Source organism: Triticum urartu, chromosome 4A (assembly GCF_056163025.1).
Source record: "Triticum urartu cultivar PI428250 chromosome 4A, HENAU_Tu73, whole genome shotgun sequence".
Classification (NCBI taxonomy): Eukaryota; Viridiplantae; Streptophyta; class Magnoliopsida; order Poales; family Poaceae; genus Triticum; species Triticum urartu.
The window spans coordinates 374,090,802-374,098,804 of NC_141876.1; positions in this window are offsets into that span (position 1 = coordinate 374,090,802).

Genomic DNA, 8,003 nt, shown 5'->3' on the forward strand with positions numbered 1-8,003 from the left:
GCATAATATCTCACCCAAACTAGCAAATCCTACATCCAGCTGTATCCATCCTTCAACACATAACCAAGAAACCTTCGGAAACCATCTACCTCAACCTTCGAAAAGCATCCGTTATACAAGTTATGGCGATACTCCCGAACTCCCGCCCCAATACTGGGTGGCGTCGAGGTTATCTCACCAACGAACTGTATAAAAGAGATTTTCGATGTCGGCGAACATATCTCAAGTATTCCGGAATTGCAACGATAAAATTATGATGACAACACCTCAGAGCTCAACTCCCCGGGACACTTCCACTAAACCCCTGACAGGAGGCACCAAGTCAATGTTCTCATCATAAGCCATCGGAACGATTCCAAGATACTCGCGTGATCCTAAAATTTTTTTTAGTGAAATTTGAGAAGAGAAGAGTCAAAACTCTACGTCAGGATGCCTTACCAGAGCGATGAGGAGACTGGGAAGTAAAAAGAATTCCTAAGCTCTCTGATATATAATTCCTAAATGACTCAAAACATTTTTCTAGAAACAACTCGGCCACTAAAAACGATCAAGCAATGGGGCTCCTAAGGTCGGGGATGTCTCTGATTACCAACTTGTAACACCCTCGATGCGACTTAGAGACATAATCGCATTGAAGGCATATGTCGCAAGCTAGGCAATCTTCACACCATCCCATGTAATATGAATAATAAAGGGGAGAACATAGTTGGCTTACACTCGCCACGTCACATCAAAGTACATAAATAACATTACATCATCCAAAACACTCATGGCCCGACTACGGCGCCAAAATAGAAGAAAACCCAACATGCGACAACGCCCTGAATCGAACCCCAACTAGGCACCACTACTGGTCATCGGGAAAGGAAACGTAGTATCGTTGAGAGTCCTCGTCGAACTCCCACTTGAGCTCGTACTCGTCACCTGGAGCGGAATCACCTGGACCTGCATCTGGAGTTATAGTATCTGTGAGCCAAAGGGACTCAGCAATCTCGCACCCTCGCGATCAAGACTATTTAAGCTTATAGGTATGGCAAGGTAAAATATGAGTGGAGCTGCAGCAAGCGACTAGCAAGTATGGTGGCTAACCTATTCGCAAAAGAGAGCGAGAAGAGGAGGCAAAGCACGAGCGAGAAGCTAGAGGAACAACCTGCGCAAACATTACTCCAACACCGTGTCCACTTCCCGGACTCCGCCGGAAAGGGGCCATCACGGTAACACACTCAGTTGATTCATTTTAATAATTAAGGTTCAAGTTATCTACAACCGGACATTAACAAATTCCCATCTGCCCATAACCGCGGGCACGGCTTTCGAAAGTACAATCCCTGCAGGGGAGTCCCAACTTAGCCCAAGACAAGCTCTCATGGTCAACGAAGGAATAGACCTCCTCCCAAGACGTTCCGATCAGACTCGGTATCTCGGTAACTCAAGACACTTCGACAGGTTAAAACAAGACCAGCAACACCGCCCGAATGTGCCGACAAATCCCGATAGGAGCTGCACATATCTCTTTCTCAGGGCACACTCAGATTGTCCTAGGTACGGGTAGGCCAGCCCAGAGTTGCCCCTGGTGGCCACCGGTAGCTGACAGGTGGACCAACACTCAGAGGAGCACTGGCCCGGGGGGGGGTAAAATAAGATGACCCTTGAGTCTGCAGAACCCAAGGGAAAGAAAAGGCTAGGTGGAAAATGGTAAAACCAAGGTTGGGCATGGCTGGAAAAGCTTTAATCAAGGCGAAATGTCAAGTGGTTCCCATTATAACCCAACCGCGTAAGGAACGCAAAATCCGGGAACATAACACCGATATGACGGAAACTAGGGCGGCAAGAGTGGAACAAAACACTAGGCGAGAGGCCGAGCCTTCCACCCTTTACGAAGTATATAGATGCATTAAGATAACATGGCAATATAATGATATCCCAACAAGTAAATAAAATGATATTCCAATAAGGAACGGCCTCCAATCTTCACCTGCAACTAGCAACGCTATAAGAGGGGCTGAGCAAAGCGGTAACATAGGCAATCAACGGTTTCCTAGGACAAGGTGGGTTAGAGGTTTGACATGACAATTGGGAGGCTGACAAGCAAAATGTAGGCATCGTAGCATTGGCATAGCAAGAGCGAGCAAACTAGCATAGCAAAGATAGTAGTGATTTCGAGGGTATGATCATCTTGCCTGCACAGTTGTCAGAGTTGAATGGATCCTCACAAGCAAACTCAACGGGCTCCTCGGTAGCGAACTCGTCTCCCGGCTCTACCCAAACAAGACAAAAAATCAACAAGGATAAAATCAACCACGTGCAAGACCAAGCAATAAGATGAAATGATGATATGCTATGCGGGATGTGATGCGGGATGCAAAATGCAAGATATGACAGGAAATGCATGAATCTGGCCTCAACTTGGAATTCCAAGGTGCCACTGGAAAGATGATATGAAATCGCTTGAAAACGATATAAAGATCATCAGAATCGGAGTTACGGTTTGGAAATGGCAAGCGTTTTAAGAATGACACCGGTCTGCGATTTACAGCAAGTAGGCATCTAAATGCAATGAAATGAACGTGCTACAGCCACCAAAAATGACAACAAAATACATGGCAGGGATGCACACAAGATGCTTAACAAAATACTAGCACTGAGCCACGGCCAATTTATCCATTATGAGGTTCAAACAAGCATGGCAAAAACGCAAATGCAAAACAGATTCCAGACTTAGTGAAATTAACACTTGTCTGAAATTTCAGATCACGAAGCCCTCTTCGGAGAAGCAAAACAACATGATACATGACCTGATTGAGACAAGAAGAACATGGCATGGAGTTACTCAACAAGATTAACAAAAGACCCAAAGTGACCTGGGGCCAAAAGGGTTCACAAAATATACTAACGGGCACACGAACATAGGAAAAACATAATCACTTTTCAGACTTAGTGAAAACTGAGACATGCTGAAATATAACTCACGAAGGCATGTAAACGAGCTCGATGCACTCACTACGGTGCAAGTCATGGCAATGCAAGCATACATCCATTAAGAAGGCATAAAATTCTAGCTAGAAATGGCAAGAACAAAGGCATAGCATGCACGGATCAACTACAACAACGCCGGCAAAATCGCAAACAAGTTGACGATCTTCCCAGATTCACCACGAAGCAAAAGTAGAGCTCTATTGACTCAAGCTAGGTTGCTCCATAATTGCAAACAAAGACATTGATGGATAGATCATAACATGATTAACAAAACTCCCTTACTGATCATCCTCAAAAGAGGCACGGATCACTAGGAAACAAGCTGAACATATGGCATCATGAACTAAATAATCCCAGACTTAGTGAAAACTACCAAGTCCCTGAAAACTTATTTACCGGGTGCCTCACTTTGCAAGCTTCCACAAGTCACCACGCACACCCTAAAAATGCATGGGTTGCACCTCTGGAAAGAAGACAAAATCCTTAACAAAACATATGAAGAACTCACAGGAATAGCATGCACACAATAATCATGGCAAAAATGACAAAAGTCTAAGATGAACTAGCATATCTGACAATTAACTCACGAAGCCTCCTTCTAACAGCATTTTGGGCATGAAGATGAACTCAAATGAAAATTATGCAATGTAGTGAAATGATGTACTCGTCGAGGCGAACATTTTGATATGCTATATGCCCAAAAAGGAGCTACGGATGCAAAGTTACGGGGCCTCGAACAGGGCAACATGGACTGAAAAATCCTGGGACTTGGTGAAAAAAAACTACCCCAGATCTAGGGTTTGACCGGCGGGCACGTGAACCGAGGCGAGATCTGAGCTCGCCGGATCCTTGCCGGACTTGACGCGGCACGCTGGCGGGAGGAGGAGGAGATGGCCGGGGTGGTGAGGGGCGCGGCTGGCCGGCGGAATGGGCGGCGCGGCCGGAGGAGGAGGCGGCGCGGGCGAGTGCGGCGGTGGCCGTGGCGGGCTCGCCCGCCGAAGTCCGAGCGGGGCGGCGGTGAGGCGCGTCGGCGGCGGGCGGCGATAGCGGCGTCGGGCGTCGGAGTTGGGCGAGGCGGCGGCGGAAGGAGGCGCGGGGCACGGCCCGGAGCGGCTCGGGGGCGGGCCGGCGATGGGCTCTCGGGCCCGCGGCGGCGCGGTGGCGGCGGGGTGCCACGTGGCGGGCGCTGGGTGGCGGCGGCGGAATCCGGACATTGTACGGCTCGTCCGGACACGTCCGGCGGCGGCGGAGAGGGATTTTTTAGGGTTTCGGGCAGAGGGAGAGATCCGAAAATGGAGGGGTCTATTTATAGACATAAGTGGAGCTAGGAGAGTACAAATTAGGTGCGGTTTTCGGCCACGTGATCGTGATCAAACGCTCTAGGACATGGAGCAGAGTTTGGTGGGTTTTGGGCCAAATTGGAGAGGTGTTGGGCTGCAACACACACGAGGCCTTTTTAGTCCCTCGGTTAACCGTTGGAGTATCAAATGAAGTCCAAATGGTACGAAACTCGACAGGCGGTCTACCTGTAGTAAACCAAGGCCGCTTGGCAAGTCTCGGTCCAATCCGGAAATGTTTAATCCCCACACATGAAAGAAAGCTAGAAATGACCACCGGAGGAGAACGAAGCGCCGGAATGCAAAACGGACAACGGGGAAAATGCTCGAATGCATGAGATGAACACGTATGCAAATGCAATGCACATGATGACATGATATGAGATGCATGACAACGAAAACAACACCCGGAGACAAAGACCCGAACCCGAGAAATAAATATAACTTAACGCCGGAAACGGCAAGAGTTGGAGTACAAAAAAGGGAAAGTTACATCCGGGGTGTTACAGTACGATAGCACTGTTTGCTGTCTTATCAGTGCGTAATGACACTTTGCCACTGTGGTTACCCCTTGATCTATAAAAGGAGGCCCATGGTAACCATAGAATGTTTTAGAAGATTGGATACCTCACACCCCCATATGCGTGTAGTCGTTGCAGCCCTAAAGCAACCCCTGCCGGGCAAAATGTACTATGCGAACCACCACCTTTTCCAGCATCAATCCACTAAAGTAGGAGCAGAGTTTTAAGCCTCGCGGCGGTTCAACCTGGGTAATTTACCCGTGTGATCTCTGCCACGTTGCCCCATGCTCGTCTGCTCTTTGTGCAACACGTCGCCCCGCTGCGGAACCAGCAAGGGACGTCCTGGTCCCATAGGTAGCCATGGTTTCCCGCAATATCTTTGGCACGCCAGGTAGATGGCTCGCTTGCGCAAACCTGAAGGCGTGCGCAGCGCGTCATCTTCACCACCATCTTCATCTTCGGCGACGCCATCGACCATGGCTCCTAACAAGAAGCCCGGTCCTCCATCTCATCAATCCACCTCGAAGGCTTCGCCGCCCATGGCCTCTAACGCTGTGGGCAGTGTAGAGGCGCACGAGGGTGCGGACGCTGCTAGGGAAGTGCTCAGAGCAGGCAGCGCCATCACCACTTCCCCCGCGGCTGATGCAGGAGCAGGAGGTGCCAGAGGAGAGCCACATCAACATCACCCCGATGGCCACGCTACCCAAGGTATGGGTGAGGGTGCCACTCCATCTGTGCCCCTCTGCCCCACCGACGGGCACAGCCGCAGCAACGGCGCTCGGACCGGGGCGAACCGCCGCCCTCCGGCCGCCCCCACAACTGGTGCGGTCATAGCGCGAACACCTCCCCCAGGACGGGCCGACCAACCCGTTGCGCCCGACAGAGCCACTGGCCCTCGAGCGCTTTCGCCACACCATGTCCAGGTAGTCGCCCGGCAGCAGCAGCAGGGTCGCAGCTCTACCACCGTTGGCACCGTCAGGAGCTGAGCGACCGTACGAACAACTTCATCAACATCCATGCCAAGTATGGCTTCGGAGGCCATGGCACAAGCTCAGCTGCTGCTGAGGTTTTCGCCGGTGGCCGAGCATATGGACGAATGGCGTGCCACCATGCAAAGCCTCCTCGGTTTCACAGAAGTTGGGGGCTCACGGCGAGCTGGGGGCCCAAGCGACAGCAACAGCTCGTGCTGCCGACTGCACGGAAGGGGCCATCCCCATGGTGCAATCCCCGCCGCGGCAGCCAGTACGAGTGCAGCTGAATCAAGACCCCGACGATGTATCGATGGCCTCTTCTGACCCTCGAGCACATCTAGGCCAATGTTGAGCCCCGGAGGATAGGCGGAGAGGAGACACGCGCGTCGTCAAGCAGCGCTGCGACGACCTCGGCCGGACCGACGAGTACGACGGCCTCAACGTAGACGAGCGTGCGCTGGGTGTTGGCGGGTGCCTACCTTTTGAGGTTGGCTGCCCTGCCTTTACACGAGAATTGCGGCAAGTCTGTTGGTCGTCGGTTCACACGTTCAAGCCAAAGATACCTGAGAAGTACGACGGGAGGCTAAACCCAGTAGAGTTCCTGAGCATCAACACCATCGCTGTTCAGGCTGCAGGGGAAGAGATGAGAAGGTGTTCGCCAACTACTTCCCTTTGGCCCTCAATTCCAATGTGAGGTCTTGGCTGTTGCACCTACCGGAGAACTCCATTTCATCATGGGCTGACCTGTGCCACGAGTTCATTGGGGCCTTCACTGGCGGTCACCAGGAACCTGGCAGGCCCAGTGATTTGAAGAATCTCCAATAGAAAGAAGGAGAAACCCTCCATAAGTATTTACAGAGATTCAGCAAAGTTCATAGGAATATCCCAAATATCCATCCGGCAGCTGTAATAGTTGCCTTCTAGTCCAATGTGCACAATCGTCGTATCCGTTCCAAGATGAACGTGCGGTTGCCCAAGACTGTGAATGCGCTTTACACACTAGTGGATAAGTGCGCTCGGATGGAGGAGTGAAGGAAGTTACCCAGAGAGGAAGATTGGACCAATGTACATTCAAAGGATGAGGATGAATCAACTAGTCTGAAAAAGAGCAAGAAGCATAGTAAGAAGCAGAAAGATAATGCAATGATGACCGCTGAAAGATCGAGTACGCCAAGTACCGACAGGAAGGCTAAAGCTGAAGTCCTTGACAAGGAAGCTGCCACGTGCACTGAATGTCGGGAAGCCGCTGCTGCTGAGAATGCCAGGAAGGGTGATGGCCCGTATTGCAAGATTCATCGGACCAAGGGCCACGACCTTCAAGAGTGTTATCTGGTTGAGCAGCTTGTCAAGAAACATAAAGTAGAATATGAGAAGTGAGATAAGGAAAAGAGTCAGAATGTTTCTGGAGGTAAGAGACGAGGTGGTGAAGTAGGCCGCCCCGGCAAGCCCTTTTGGAGACAAGGAAAGCCCGCCAGAGGTCGAGAGAAAGAAACCTGTGATGATGAGAGTGATGGAGGGGATGAAGAGGAAACTAGTGAGCAGGAGTTTGAAAAGGCCAAATATGCCCTGTGCATTAACGGAGGTGCATCTCTGCAAACTTCTCACCACCAGCTCAAGTGGTGGGCGCGAGAAGTTAATGCCATGGAGCCAGCGCCACAGGCCCGGAAGCCGCTCAAATGGTCCTGTGCGCCCATCATCTGGCCGAAGAGGACCATCCTAGCCGTACCACTGTGGTAGGATGTTTGCCATTGTTGGTCTCTCTAACAATCCGCAACCTCAAGGTCACAAAGATGCTGGTGGACGGCGGGGCCGGGTTGAATCTGATTTCCCTGGCAGTCATCAACAATCTTCAGATAGGAGAAGAAGAGCTAGAGGTTACCGGCACATTTCAAATAGTTAATCCAGACAGGAGCTATCCCAAGGGAAAAATCACATTGCCAGTAACGTTTGGGGGAGAATTAAACTACCGGACTGAGAGGATTGTGTTTGATATGGTCGATCTCCCCTTGTCGTACAATGGGATTCTTGGACGCCTGGCTCTGGCTAAGTTCATGGCGGCATCCCACTATGCCTACAACACCTTGAAGATGCATGGGCCACTGGAGTCATCACTATCCCATCAAATGAGAATGATGCAATTATTTGTGTGGACAAGATGTACCAGGACATGGTCGCGGCCGAGCCAGCGACAGCGGAGG